The sequence below is a fragment of the Sturnus vulgaris genome, unplaced genomic scaffold (assembly GCF_052056855.1).
Source record: "Sturnus vulgaris isolate bStuVul1 unplaced genomic scaffold, bStuVul1.hap1 Scaffold_201, whole genome shotgun sequence".
Lineage (NCBI taxonomy): Eukaryota > Metazoa > Chordata > Aves > Passeriformes > Sturnidae > Sturnus > Sturnus vulgaris.
In genome coordinates, this window is record NW_028276202.1 from 33388 (window position 1) to 47070 (window position 13683).

The 13683-nt window shown below is 42.5% G+C and overlaps 1 long non-coding RNA gene across 1 annotated transcript; it reads right to left on the reverse strand.

The window, feature by feature from the left end:
* Window positions 1-9726: 9726 nt before the first annotated feature.
* On the reverse strand, window positions 9727-13041 carry LOC148217852 (uncharacterized). The gene is made up of 3 exons (XR_015800695.1): window positions 12972-13041; window positions 11668-11782; window positions 9727-9789 (listed from the first exon to the last, which is right to left on the reverse strand). It is a non-coding gene; the product is annotated as an uncharacterized LOC148217852 (long non-coding RNA).
* Between the last annotated feature and the right edge of the window lie 642 nt (window positions 13042-13683).

A 13683-nucleotide genomic window follows, 5' to 3' on the forward strand; every position in this document is an offset into this window, starting at 1 on the left:
GCAGCAGGCAGTGGGGTGGACGCTTGTCTCTGCCGGGGCCCTGCAGAGGCCTCCATCTTGATTGTGACTGTGCTCCCAAGATGGCAGCTCAGCTACCACATGCCTGACCTTCCAATCATGGCGGCAAAAAGGGTGGGAAATCAAGGACCCTGGTGGGTCTAGTGGGTTGCCTGCGCACAATGCCGACACTAATCCCCCCGGTGCGATTTTCCACAGTCTATCCAAGCATGCGGACACGGGACGTGGGCTCAGCGGTGCCGTCGCTCTGCGGGAGCCGGGCCGGGGCCGACAGGCAGCAGCAGCGATGGGGTCGCCTCTCTCTGCCCGGGCCCTACAGCGGCCACCTTCTTGAGTGAGGCGGCAGTCCCACATGGCAGAGTCCCAGTTCGTGGTCGCTTCCGCCATCTTGAGAGCAGCACGAGTGCAGTACCGCTCTCTGCCCACAAGGCGGAGCTTTGGAGACAGGCAAGGGATGGAATACAGGAGAGTCCCAATCCTTCAAAAAATCCTCCTGAATGAATGCCCCAAAAAACCCGAACCAAAACTGAAAAACCTCCTGCCTCTATATTAGTGCAATGGGTGTGCCAATGAGTGTGTAAGAAGTGTGCAATGACTGTGCAAATGAGTGTGCAAGGAGGCCAAGGCGCTGGCTCAGAGGCTGGCTGTAGTGCCAGGCTCTTTCTGCAAAGCGGTGCTTTGGGGATAGGCAAGGGATGGCAAAAAGGAGAATCCCAATCCTTGAAAAAATCCTCTTAAATGAATGTCCCAAAAAACCCTGACCAAAACTAAACAAAAACCTGCCTCTAACCAAATGAAAATTAAAAAAACCCTTTTGAGATTAAAAAAATAAATATTTTTAAAATATTTCTATTCATATTCATAATCTATATATATTTTGTATATTCAATTTCTATTATAGTATAGCACGTATAAAATATTATTATTTATTACATACATATCTCCATATTACTACTGTTTATTTCTATTTTACATATATCTGTAATTTTATATATTATATATTATCATGTTTGTATTTTTTAATATTATTTAAAAGCCCTGCCTCTAACCAAATAGAAACAAAAACCCCCTTTATTTTAAAATATATTTAAATACATTTTTCTATTTATAGTTTTGATATTTATATCTGAAATGTATATTTACATATCTATACTATGTATATTATAGGTTATTATAATAATTACAATAGCATTTATATTAAATACTACATATATACCTGTATTTTTCTATTTTATATACAATTATACTTACATAAATTTAGATATGCATATATATTTATAATTTTATATGTCTGAATATATTTACTGTAAATTTCGATATTTATTTTTTAGTCTCATTTATAAAAAACCCTGTCTGAACCAAATAAAAAACAATAAAACATTTATTTTAAACTATACTATTTTCATATTTATATTTTTTATAGATATTCTTTTATTTACATTATTTATATTATATACTATATATTTAATATAGATTTGTTATATCTGTTTATATTTTATATTTATACAACTATAGCTATATTTTTATTTTTATATTCCTTATATGTTTTCCCTGAACATAGAATTATTTTCTCCTAATAATGCAAGAAATCTCTCAGAAACAACCTGTCACCACTGAGAAACCTATCTGCAGTTTGAATTCCAAACGCCTCTACCAAATCAATCTCAGGAAGCTGGGAGTGGGAGTTTTGTTTCACAAGAGAAAAGGCCCACAGTTTCGAACCAGCAGCCAGTGGCCAGGAGGAGTCAACTGCTTGCTAAAATTCCAAATGGATCACGGTGTCTCCCAGACCCAAGCTGCATCCACCTGTAACCCTGGCTGCTATTGGAGTGCCAAACGCCTCTTCCAGACTGATCTCAGAAACCAGGAAGGGTGAGTTTTGTTTCATAGGGAAAAGGGCCACTATTTACAACAGTCTGCCTCTCTCGCAGTGTGAATTGAAAACGAAAGCTTTTCGCCTACGCCCTTTATAAAGAACTGCTCCCAGGATGAGAAAGTCTTTCTGGCCAGAGCTTGCCCCTGACGCGAGGAAGCTGCTATTAGCACGGCATTGCAGGGGCACTTCTCGCTCCTTGACTATGTGCTCAGCACTCTCTGAATTCGCTGCTAGCTCCACGGTCCTTCTCAGCTGCAAGTAGCAGTGCTCACAGTACATAGAGCTTCGCAAGGACCGAAGACCTGGAGGGACATACTGCACTCGAAAATGAACCAGGATTTCCTGTAGAAATATTGGTAGACGTGTTCTACACTGCCCCTTCTCGTCAGCCATCTTGTGCTCCTGCTGCTGCTTCTGCTGTGAGGAATCACTCCTTGAAAGACGAGCGAGAGCGTCTTTCTGGGTGCATTGCACTGAGTGAGAGCTCGCTAGGGACTTTTGGATGTAAAACTTTTTCCACCTCCAAAAATACATGGAGAAGTCTTAAAAGTTTTGGTTTTATTAAGAATACTTAGGTCCAAGTATTGCTGGTATTGCTGTCCTAAACACTGGTTTAGAACACAGGTTTCAGTCTGAAATTGACTGCTTGTTTCTGTCTTTTTGCCTAGTAGCAATCTAATTCTAAGGTAATTAGATGTAGGAAAAACATAAACTACATCTCAGGTTAGGTGGGATAATTGGCTCGGAAGGAAATGGAATTCAGAATTTGGAAAGAATCTAAAATAAGCTGATGTCACAATCCGAGATTCCCTTGGGTTCCAAATCCTTTCATTTGTGTTTTTGTGGGCTATTTTGAAGGCGGTGTACCATTGAAGCCATGATTTAGCTGCGGTGAGACCTGCTCTGCTGTAAAAGCATTATTTTCTCAGTGAGCATGGACAACAGTTAGAGTGTCATCTTTTAAGATTCCCTGCACTCCACTTATGGTGGCAAAAGCAGTGCCTTGTCTGTAATCATAAAAGTGATTACAGTTTCATTGCTTTGACATCATGTAGGATGCTTCCTCCATCTGCTGTGGTCAGCATTAAGTAACAGATTTCTCAGTTTCTAGGAAGAGTCTAGCAAACAATCACCTTGCTCCTTCTCTTGCATTTATTCATCACTGCTATGCTGCTACACAGACAGATAGTCTGTTTGTGATTCAACAATTCAATGGGACATCAAGTAAATAGCAAAGCAAAACTTAACTACGGAAAGCACTATAAGGGCCAGAGATTAGCTTGGATCAATGTGAGGTTTCTGGGGACCTCCGGGTGCCTCTTGTGCACCCACACTGTCGGGCTACTTCTTCTTTTATGTAAAAAGCAAAGCGGCTAATAGTAGCTGTAAAGTTATTTATTGCAGAAGCACATCAGTCTCAAATGCAGAGTCAAAGCTAACAAAGTCCATTCCAGGTTCTAGCTCCAAGTCCCAAACAGAAGCAGAAGCTTCCCGTGGTCCCAGCAGGGCCGGAGGAGCCGGGCAGCTCCTATCTTCTTCTCGGGTGTTGATTTCAGCGGCGAAAACATAAGCAGAGCAAAAGCTGTGGCATAAAAGCAATGGCTAAAAGCAATGGCAAAGCTGCAGTGGCAAAATGCAATGGCAAAATGCACATGGCATAAAGCCATGGCATAGAGCCCCACCTCTCCCTGATGCATGTTCTTTTATAGAAAGTTTCCAACTAGCTAAGACACAAACTCGGACCACTACTTCTTAATCTATTAGAATTCTGGTTTCTTAGCACGCCAGGCTACGTATAGACTACGTTCATGGCCTATCTTGTTCTAATTGAAAAATGTAAGCAATATTCTTAACTCTAACTCTATTATGTCTAAAGCTAAGTTCTTGGAGCCTCTAAGAAAACACTAGCATGTTTTTCAACCTTCACTAGAACATGTACTACTTCTCAGGCATCTAAGACCTTTTACTCCCTAAAAGCACTTAAAACTTATTCCATTTACTTACTTATTTTCTCTCTCTTATGTTACAACCTAAGTCTTCATCTCTGCCTTATAAATGAAAGGCCTAATACACTTTAATCCATCTAAAGATTTCAATTCAATTCCTGCACTCTGATTTGTCTCTGAAGAAATCAGAGAGACTCCTGACTTACTGACTCCAACAGATCAAAACAGGTATTCTCCTAGCATTGTTTACAAACGAGTCAGCATGTGAAACAGAAGGCACAATGTAGTTTGGGCCTTGTTTTGGGCATGCCCGGAAGAAGGAAATTCTGATTTCACATATGGGAAAAGAAATGTTGACAGTTGAATGAGATTGTTCATACCCCAGAAAAGGTTGCTTTGAAAGGTTGTGGAAGTCCTGTTAGGAAACATGGCTTTACAAGTCCTTTCCACCAGGAGACAACAGCTGCAGAACATCTGGGTGTGCCAGTGTTGAGAGCACCAGCAAAGATCAAAGTGGAGAAGTTGGTGAACAATGGCAGTGGCCTGGGGGAGAGCAAGTGGGGTGCTGGCTGTGGGACCAGGGGAGTCCTGACTGATTTAGGAGGCGTGTGATGGTCTGTGCCAGCAAGCGGAGTAGTGCTGTGGCCTTGGCACACTGCGAACACTGGAATTCAGTGGGGTCACTGGGCAGGCTGAGTGTCTGAGCTGCTGGAGGGCCCCAGGTTGCCCACATGTAAACATCCAGTCTCACTCTTGCCAGCCACAGAAAGGAGCAGGATGTGGCTGCTGGCGATGCCTGTCATGTATATGTAGTGTATATGCGTGCTATCCCAGCCTGCTGGGAACACTTCTTCTTTGGGACTGCTTGGGCTGAGGGAGAGAAAGCAGTGGTAGTTTCTGAGGTTTTGAGTTTGCTCGAGTTTCTCAGGCTGTTTCTGGAGCCACCCAGAGTTCTCTTCCTTGACGCATTTCAAGTCCTGCTAATTTTCAAAATTCAAACAGACACAGCCCTAAGCTAGTTGATCTGACTTCAGAGCTACTCTTACACTGAGCTGTTGGATGATCTGATCTCCTGAGATGTCTTCCATCTCAGTTTATGACCTGGTTCTTGTGAAAAGTAGGATCCAGTAGCCTGGAGAAGAGAGGTTTCTGGAGAGACAGTATTGTGGCCTTTGAATACGTAAAGAGGGTATAAGACAAATGGAGAAAGACTTTTTAGGAAGGTTTGCAGAGACAGGACAAGGGGCCATGCTTTCAAACTGAGACTAGGTTTAGACTGGCTAAAAGGAAAAACTTTTCTACAATGAAGCTGGTGAGACACTCAAACGGGTGTTCCAGAGAAGTTGTGGATGCCCCATCATTGAGAGTGCTCCTTATCAGTTTGGCTAGTCTTGAGCAATTTGATCTACTGTAAGATCTACCTGGCAAGGAAGTTGGACTAGATGATCTTTAATCACAGACTGTTGTATGATTCCGTGAAAGACAGAATGCAATAAAGTTCATAATTCAGATTTTGGCGCAGACATATTTATTATTTCTCACTTTATGCATCATTGCAATGACAACTTGTTAGCTTCTGAAATGATTAGCTGAGATTGATTTCCTTCCTTAGTTTCATTTTTCCTGTTATTCCTTCACTCTTGGACTTTTTTTTTCACTAGATTTCCTCTTTCAGTAAACTGCCCTTAAGTATCACTTTGCTCCCCACCTGGCTTTATTTTTTTTCAATGACACCTTTTCACTGGTTCGTTTTGGGCCTTTGCTGCTTGAAGTCCAGCAGCCTCCTTGTCTGAGCATTATGGAGCTTTCTTTACAGCTTCATCACTATGCAAAAAGCCATAAATTACTGTGTTCCATCTCACATACCATCAAGTATCACACTAATATTCCCTCTGCTGAATAGCTGGTTGGCTTACATAGACCAGCCAAAAACCAGGAAATCCAGATGGCAGCAAGAATCTTGTAGACTACTCCCGCTGTTCATTTAAATTCTGGAGAAGTCACGTGAGGTATCACATTCTCTTGAAAGAAGTGTCTACCATCTCGGACATTCTAGAATGGGCTATTAATATTGTCATGAGTTTCTGGCTAGACCTTTTAGTATGCAAATTCAAATGATCTGAAATGATAGAACTTCAAGAATTTTTTTTTTTCCCAGAATCGAAGTATGATGGAGTTCCATAGGGAGAATCTTAATCTTAGTTATTCTATTCCATCTCACATCATGGCTGGGGGCAGGGAGAAGGGAGTATCTTTGGGGGACAATGGGTTCCGGTGTAGTCAGTAAGCTGGGCAGAGGAGCCATCAGGTATTGTCTGTTGTTGGGGGGGGGAATTCATGTGAACTCTTCCTTTCTTGTACCCTGCCACTAGTATTGTTGCTAAAATTGTTTGTTTTCTCATCCAAGTGACAGAATCAGCACACTTAATGAGGGATGAAGAGGGAGCAGCGACCTCAGAACAGGAGGAAGAAGAAGCAGAGCCTGCTGTCCTCCAGAAGAAAAAAACACTACCAGCCAACTTTGCATCATCTGTGAACTTCCTGGGCGTGTACTCTATCCCCTTGTCCAGATCACTGAGCAAGATATTAAACAGGACTGGGCCCAAGACTGAGCCTTGGGGACCAGCTGGATGAACTCTATTTCCCACCACTCTGTGGGCCTGGCCATCACCCAGTTTGTCACCCAGCAAAGAGCCCACCCATGCAAACCATAAGCAGACAGTTTCTTCAGGAGAATGATGTGAGACTCATTGCAAAAAGGATCAGGGAGATGCCTAGGAAGAGTCTCAGGTGAATCCAGGAGACTATAGTGGAGGACTATTCAGTTTTCCAATCAATTTGCTTAAAAAACTCTACAAAACCGTAATAAAAAAACAAACAAACAAACAAACAAAAAAAGCAGACCAAACAAACACACAAAACCCCCCAACCAATAATCACCAAAGAGACAAAAAAAGCCCCCAAAAAAGCCCACCAAAAAACCCACCCAAAACTGAAAAAAAACCCCAAACCCAACACAAAAAATCAGGGTGAATGTTTTTAGTAACTTTAAAAATAACAAAACAAAACAAAACAAAAAAACCCCAGAAAGTCACATTTCTAAAGGTGCTGTCCCAGCCTCTTCTCTCAGCAGGGACGACATCCTGAAGTGGAGCCAGTTGGAAGAGAGCGGGACGGGGCAGCACCTGGGCCATTGTCACAGGACGGCCCTGTGGCTGCCCCATTGCCAAAACCTGGACACATAAATCAAACACAGGTATGCACATGTGCTTAGACACAGCAAAAATATATTTGTCTGAAAAGAATACTGGTCCATTTCTATCACTGGAAAGAGCATAATGCCTCGTCTCAGCTTTCTTTTCAGTCATTACAAATGTTTCGAAAATAAAGGAGTGCAGAAAATGGAAATATCCAAGATCAACATGAGGACCAGTAACAAAGATTCCATTTTTGAAACTGCATTGGGAATCCTCTGCAGAAATTGACTCAGAGCTCTAAGATTTACAAAAAAGACCAAGAGGATTGGAGTCAATACAACACAGTGTCTGCAGACTTCAGCTGGTTGCCTTGATTTCTCAAATATGATGGAGGAAGCACCTTAGCAACTACAGCTGCCAGTTCTCTCAGGGCCCTGACATGCCTCTGGGTGGGTCCCATGGTCTTGCATGCTCAGGTTCCTCAAGTGGTCTGAAAGCTGACCTGCTACTATGGGTTAGAATCAAGTCCACCAGTCCAATAACCTGAGAGATGTGGAAATAGTGACTGGCAGAGTAAATTGAGACCAACACTTGTTGAGTACCTCAACCTTCTCTTTGTCTGTTGTCACTAGTGCTGTCTGGCTTATGGGGGTGGGGGGGAATAGGGAAGGTGTGATAGGTTTCTTTTCATCTTCCTTTTCCCACTGAAATACCCGTAGGTGCCTTTATTATTCTTAGTTTTGGCATGCTTTTCCAAATTCAGCTTCAACTCAGCCTTAGCTATACTGATCCCATCGTCACACACTCGTGTTAACACTCTATTTTTCCCATGATTTGTCTCGGTGTGTATTGTCTGCATATTACCTACTTGCATCACATCTATTAATTTTCAATAACCTTCTGGCTTTAAATTGTTTTCAAAAAAAACCTTTTTGAACCTTTTCACCTCAGAAATTCACCTGGGAAGCCCCAAATCCCCAAAATTCACCCCGAAGTCCCCCCTGGGATGCTCAGCACTCACCTGGCAACTCCCAAAATTCCACAAACTCACCCCAAAATTCACGGGGGACCCCCAAATCCCAGGGCTTCACCCCAAAATCCCACCTGCAACCCCCAAAATCCCTCAAATCACCCCCAAGACCCAGTCCCCCCAACACCTCCCAAATTCACTCCAAAATGTCTCCAATCCCCCTCAAAACCCTCCCAGATACCCCCAAATCCACCAAATTCACTCCCAGACTCATCTGGGACTCCCAAAAATCACCAAAATTCCCTGGAAAATCCACCTGCATCCCCCCAAATTCATCCCAAAATTCTCCCACGACTTCCAAATGCTCACCTGGATACCCCAAAATCGACAGAATTCACCCCAAAATCCGTCTGGCATCCCCAAAACTCACCTGAGAACCCTAAAATTCACATGTATACCCTAAAATTCACCAAATTCACCCCCAAATTCCCCTGAGATCCCTAGAATTCCAGAAATTCCCCCTAAAATTCAACTGGGACTCCCCACATTCCACAAATTCACCCCAAACCTCGATACCCGGGATACCCAAAATTCCACAAATTCTCCCCCAAAATCAACCTAGGACCCCTCAAAACTCACCTGGATCTCCCCAAATCCCCGCCCCCCCCCCCCCCCCCAATTCACCTGGGCACCCCCAAATCCCCAGAATTCAACCCAAAATTCACCTGGGACCCCAAAAACCTCCAAATTCGCTCCAAAATGATTGGCAACTTTACACACTCCGTTTTCCCACAAAAGGATCTAGAGCCCTGTGCGCTTCGTATACAAACTAAATGCAAAAAAACTTTCTATTCATTCTCAGCAAAAAGACTTCCTATTCCTCCTTCTTTTGGACAAAACTGCCTTCACTTTCAAACTTATTATCTTGCTCACTTACCTGCATAATGCTTAGTCCCTGTTCTGCATGCTCATTTTCTTCACTTTTACAAGGAATCCTCTCCTCATCTTCTTCTTCCTCTGCTTCTTCCATTTCCTGTGCCAAGATCACCTGTTTCTCTGTTAGATTTCTTTCTCTAGCTGATTTTTTGACAACTGTCCCTATCTTCTGGCACCGCTCGAGAGAGAGAGGCGATTGTCCCGCTCTGCTCTGGGCTGGGACTGCGCTCTCTTCAAGCCCTGGGGGCAATTTTGGATGCCACAGCGTCAGAAAGACCTCAGGCTATTGGAGAAATGTCCAAAGGAGGGACACAGGGATAGCGAAGAGGCTGGAGGGAAAGCCATACAAAGAGTGGCTCAGGGCATTTGGTTCAGCTGCAGAGAGGACACTGAGCTCACACCTCACTTGGGACCTCTCAGCTCCTCCCAAGGGCAGCACAGGGACAGCTTTGCTCTCTGCTCTCTGCGACCAGGGACAGGAGCCAAGGGAATGCCAGGAGCTGTGTCAGGGGACGATTAGGCTGGCTATCAGGGAAAGGTTTTTTTCCTCAGAGGCTGGTCGGGCACTGAATAGGTTCTCCAGGCAATGGGCACAGCCCCAAGGCTGCCAGAGGTCCAGGAGCGTTTGGCCAATGCTCTCAGGGATGCAGAGGGTGGGACTGTTGGAGTGTCTGTGCAGGGCCAGGAGTTGGACTTTGACGATCCCTAGGGGTCCCTTCCGACTCAGGAAACTCTTCCCATTTTCCCCTCTTTCCTCTCCTTGCACAATGCTCTCAGCTTACTGTTCCACCGCATGTTCCACTTCTGAAACCTCCGCTACTTCTTTCCAGTTCAAGCACAGTTCTACTGGTTACAATCCAAAGATAGACAGATTGGAAAACAACCAAAAAGAAACACCTGTTTGGAATGTCGTGCTCTTATCTGCATCTCGAACTATGAAGTCGATTGTGCCTTGCAAGTTCTAAAAGCAAAACAACAACAAAAAACACCCGTTTTAACATAGGGATTTGCTTTCTTCTAAGAAATCCATATCCCTTCTCAAAATGGATCTATTTCAGGAAGAGATCATCTTGAATAGATCACTTACTATCTAAAGAACCTGGAAGACTCAAATCCGTAATGATAAGCCTGTTACCTTGTCGTTTTCTGTTCCAAAGGCAAATGAATTTGCTCAAGTGCCGTTTGTAACAAGGACAGAGCTCAAAGTGTGGCTCTGAGAAATGTTTTGGTTTCCCTCTCCTATCTCTATCAAAAGCACTTTCTTCAATGGCTGAAACAATACTTGATACAGTCTGAATTTTAAAGGTCATGAAAATTTTCTCCAAAGTGAAAAATTAATATAGCAGTCAGGTTTGAAACCAACGGGAATTTTTGTTTTACCTGTTTGAAGATTCCCTTCACACTAAAATGCTGGCTGATGGATACCTAGAAGAAATCAATTCCCACAAAATGCTTCTGGGTAAGCCATTACATCATCCATTACAATTTGCTTCAGTGTCCCGTTCCTGTCCAATTGAAGGTCCCTGTTTAAGAGACTCAAGTACGGAGAGAAATAAAATTTAAAATGACTACAGTGCCTTTAAATCTAAATCGAACTTCCTTATCAATCTCATAAAACCTTTAGGCTAAATGTTGCCATTGATCTGTTTCTACTGAACACAATCACGTCCTGGCTTGTTAGAGATTAGTTCATTACAAAGAAAGAAACGCACAGAAGTTAAAATATTTCCAAAGAAGCATTTGACATCCTTCCTTTTGGATGGGGAACCATTCCAACACTGCTTACATAAGAGGTCAAATGACTGTCTTCCATGTTAGTTCTGCACTGTGCTCAGCGGAGCCTTTCTGGTTTATTTGCCTTTGACTTGGACATAAAGCTGAGTCTTGATTCAAGAAAAAATCAATATTCACACTTGGTTTCATTTACACGGACATTGGCTTGGTCTCCTAAACAAAGAAAATGATGGGGAATTTTTGTAGGAGTTCAGATAGGTAACATTCTCTTTCCACAACCTGGCATTGTATTTTCACTTGGTCTCTTACCTCCGGCTATGTTTTAACGGCTCAAATTATTAGGAAGAGTATCAAACCTCCAGCTCTAACCACAGTCCCACTGCGAGGTGTGTGAAGGTATGTGCATCTGCCCCTCAGGTCCATACTGCTCTTCTAATGTGCCTCTGATCGAGCAGGTAGGAAAGACCTCCTGGGTGTGTGAACAGTGCTGCTTCCTCTATGGCTTCAGAGCTGCTGCTAAGATCTTCAGGAAGGAGAGCAGTATTGTACCCATTTTTAGATGGTTTTTAAAGTTGCCAGTGCTTGGCTGTCTTAAACATCTGAGTTCCTAGAACTTTGAATGAGATCAAATCTATGAGTGAAGTGATGATGGTGCAGACCAACTTCTGATTCCAGTGATCCAAGAATCTGCACTACTACTTTTACCTTCTGAATAAGGCATGGATGTGATGGTATGCACAGTAATACTGATGTGCTATGGTTTTTGAATGCTGGCAGTCTTTCTTTGTCCCATTCCTAAAGCGTGGGCATTATTTGCCTTAACCTTGTTCAGTAGGGACATTATTCTATATTCTTACATGAAGTGAAAAGCACTCTTTTTCCATACCTTCACACAACAGCATTAAAACAAGGCCTAAGTAGTACAACCAATATTCAAAGATGCAAAGCAAAGATGCTCTACCTTTTAAGTTTACCATACAAAATTCATACCTTGTTCTAATTTGATCTCAAGAAGAAAGGGTGTTCTCCAAATACTCCTTCAGCTCTTCCTCACAGCTCACCGTTTTCCTTTTTTCTAAGATTGTATCCAGATCACTTTCATCATCTAAGGCCACATTAAAAAGCTAGTAAAAATGGTTTCGTAGATACTAAAATCTCCCCAACTATTTAGGATTCAAGGAAGTTAATTGTGCACATATCTTCTACACCCAGAAGAGAAAGCTACCTCAGCAAAACTCATCGCCTATGAAAATCTTCCTAGATAATGAACACCTCTGACACTGCCACCCCAAGTTGGTGTTCTGAAACAATGAGAACCTCACATCCAATCAAACTCTAGACCTGCACAAGATCTCGTCATAGCAACTTGCAGCCACTTTCTACAGAAAGCAGCAGTGATCTCTATCACTGTTGCCATACCAACAATAAGACAGGACTGTCCATTCAGCATGAATCAAGCAGTTAGCAAAAATGCACCTGACAGAATGAAACTGAAGAGTAGAAATTCCCATCTAAAAGTCAAAGATTACATTTTTAATTTTATAGCAGGTATTTTGAATTTCAGAGGGCTCTTTGCATTAAGAAGTCCTGTCTTTATAGCACACCCTTGTTTTTATGTTTCTACCTGGATTATGGCCATTTAGCCGTCTCCTTCAAATCACTCCAAAGAAAAACATTCAAGTGGACAAGTTCTTTCTAAACTGCTGGAAGGTGAAATGAATGAGTAAGAGGATATGTAACATGATAAAAGGCTGCCTGGAATTTTACGACTGGTATCCAACATGGTGCCTTCTATCTGGAGAGTAAAAAAAAATCAGTCTCCAAGTAAACTGGTAAGAATGCGGATTCTCAAAACTTCTGTTTATTCTGGCACCATAAAGCACCAAATCACATTCTATCATTTATCCCTTTAGAAACAACTGCCCGACTTTTTTTATGTATAGAAAAGATTGGAAGACATTTGGGAGATCATGTCCAGCTATTCCTAAAGTCTGATCTTAAGCAGACTGGGCCATACGTCATTCATCACTATCCTATGTATTTCAGATAGAAATGATCATAAAAATACAATCTATTTCTATTACAAATAATAAACACAAGAATTATGAACACTTCCACATGAAACTCTTCCACACCAAACTGTTTCTCTGGAGTGTTTTGTCACACTATGGACCTCTTTCTAAGGTGACATCAATAGCCTACCACGCAGAAGGCATTGCAGGTGGGAGCACAGGAAGAACAGACTAATCCCAAGGAGTGATGAAGATATATGTCATCAAATAAAAGAAACGTACATCCACGTGCTCCACTTCTTCTTCAAACCTACATTTTCGTTTCTCAGTCATCTGAAGCATGTTGGAGTGCACAACTTCAGCATCTTCTGCTGTGCAAATGTTCATATCTAACAGGGTCATCTGAAGGAAAAGAAGAACAAATTATTGACATGCACAGAAGAAATACTGTGTGGCTTTCAGAGAGCCTGGCTAAACGTAGTGTTTCTTTTCTTGTGATGGACAGAGATAGATTCAGCCTCCTACATGCCATATTAGATTAGTAAACAATACCATCTGGTTGGACACAAAGGGAGAAATTGAGGCAGAGGTGGAATTTCTTTCCCAAGAGAAGACAGATTTAGCACAAGGGCTGAGGCGCCTTGCATCGTCCACATTCATGTAGGACAGCACTCCCTTCATTACTGGCATTTGTTACGGCTTTTCCACATTTCAAGTACAAACACCAACTACTACCAACCAAAGGGATGGCTTACTTTTTGAAGAGAGTAAGGCGGAAGTTAAAAAGGAATTCCACTTGTTATCTCAATGTCTGGTGCATCCTCAGACGCATTTTACTCTAATGACACATTGGACCACGGCTATCACAGCCAAAAGCTGTGGCACTCAACTTGCACATCTGCCCTTTCTCCTGACATTTGCCCTCGACCAGCTCATACTGGATGCTCATTTTCTCCACGCACTCCACATTAGGGCTGTCTGAATGATACGGAAC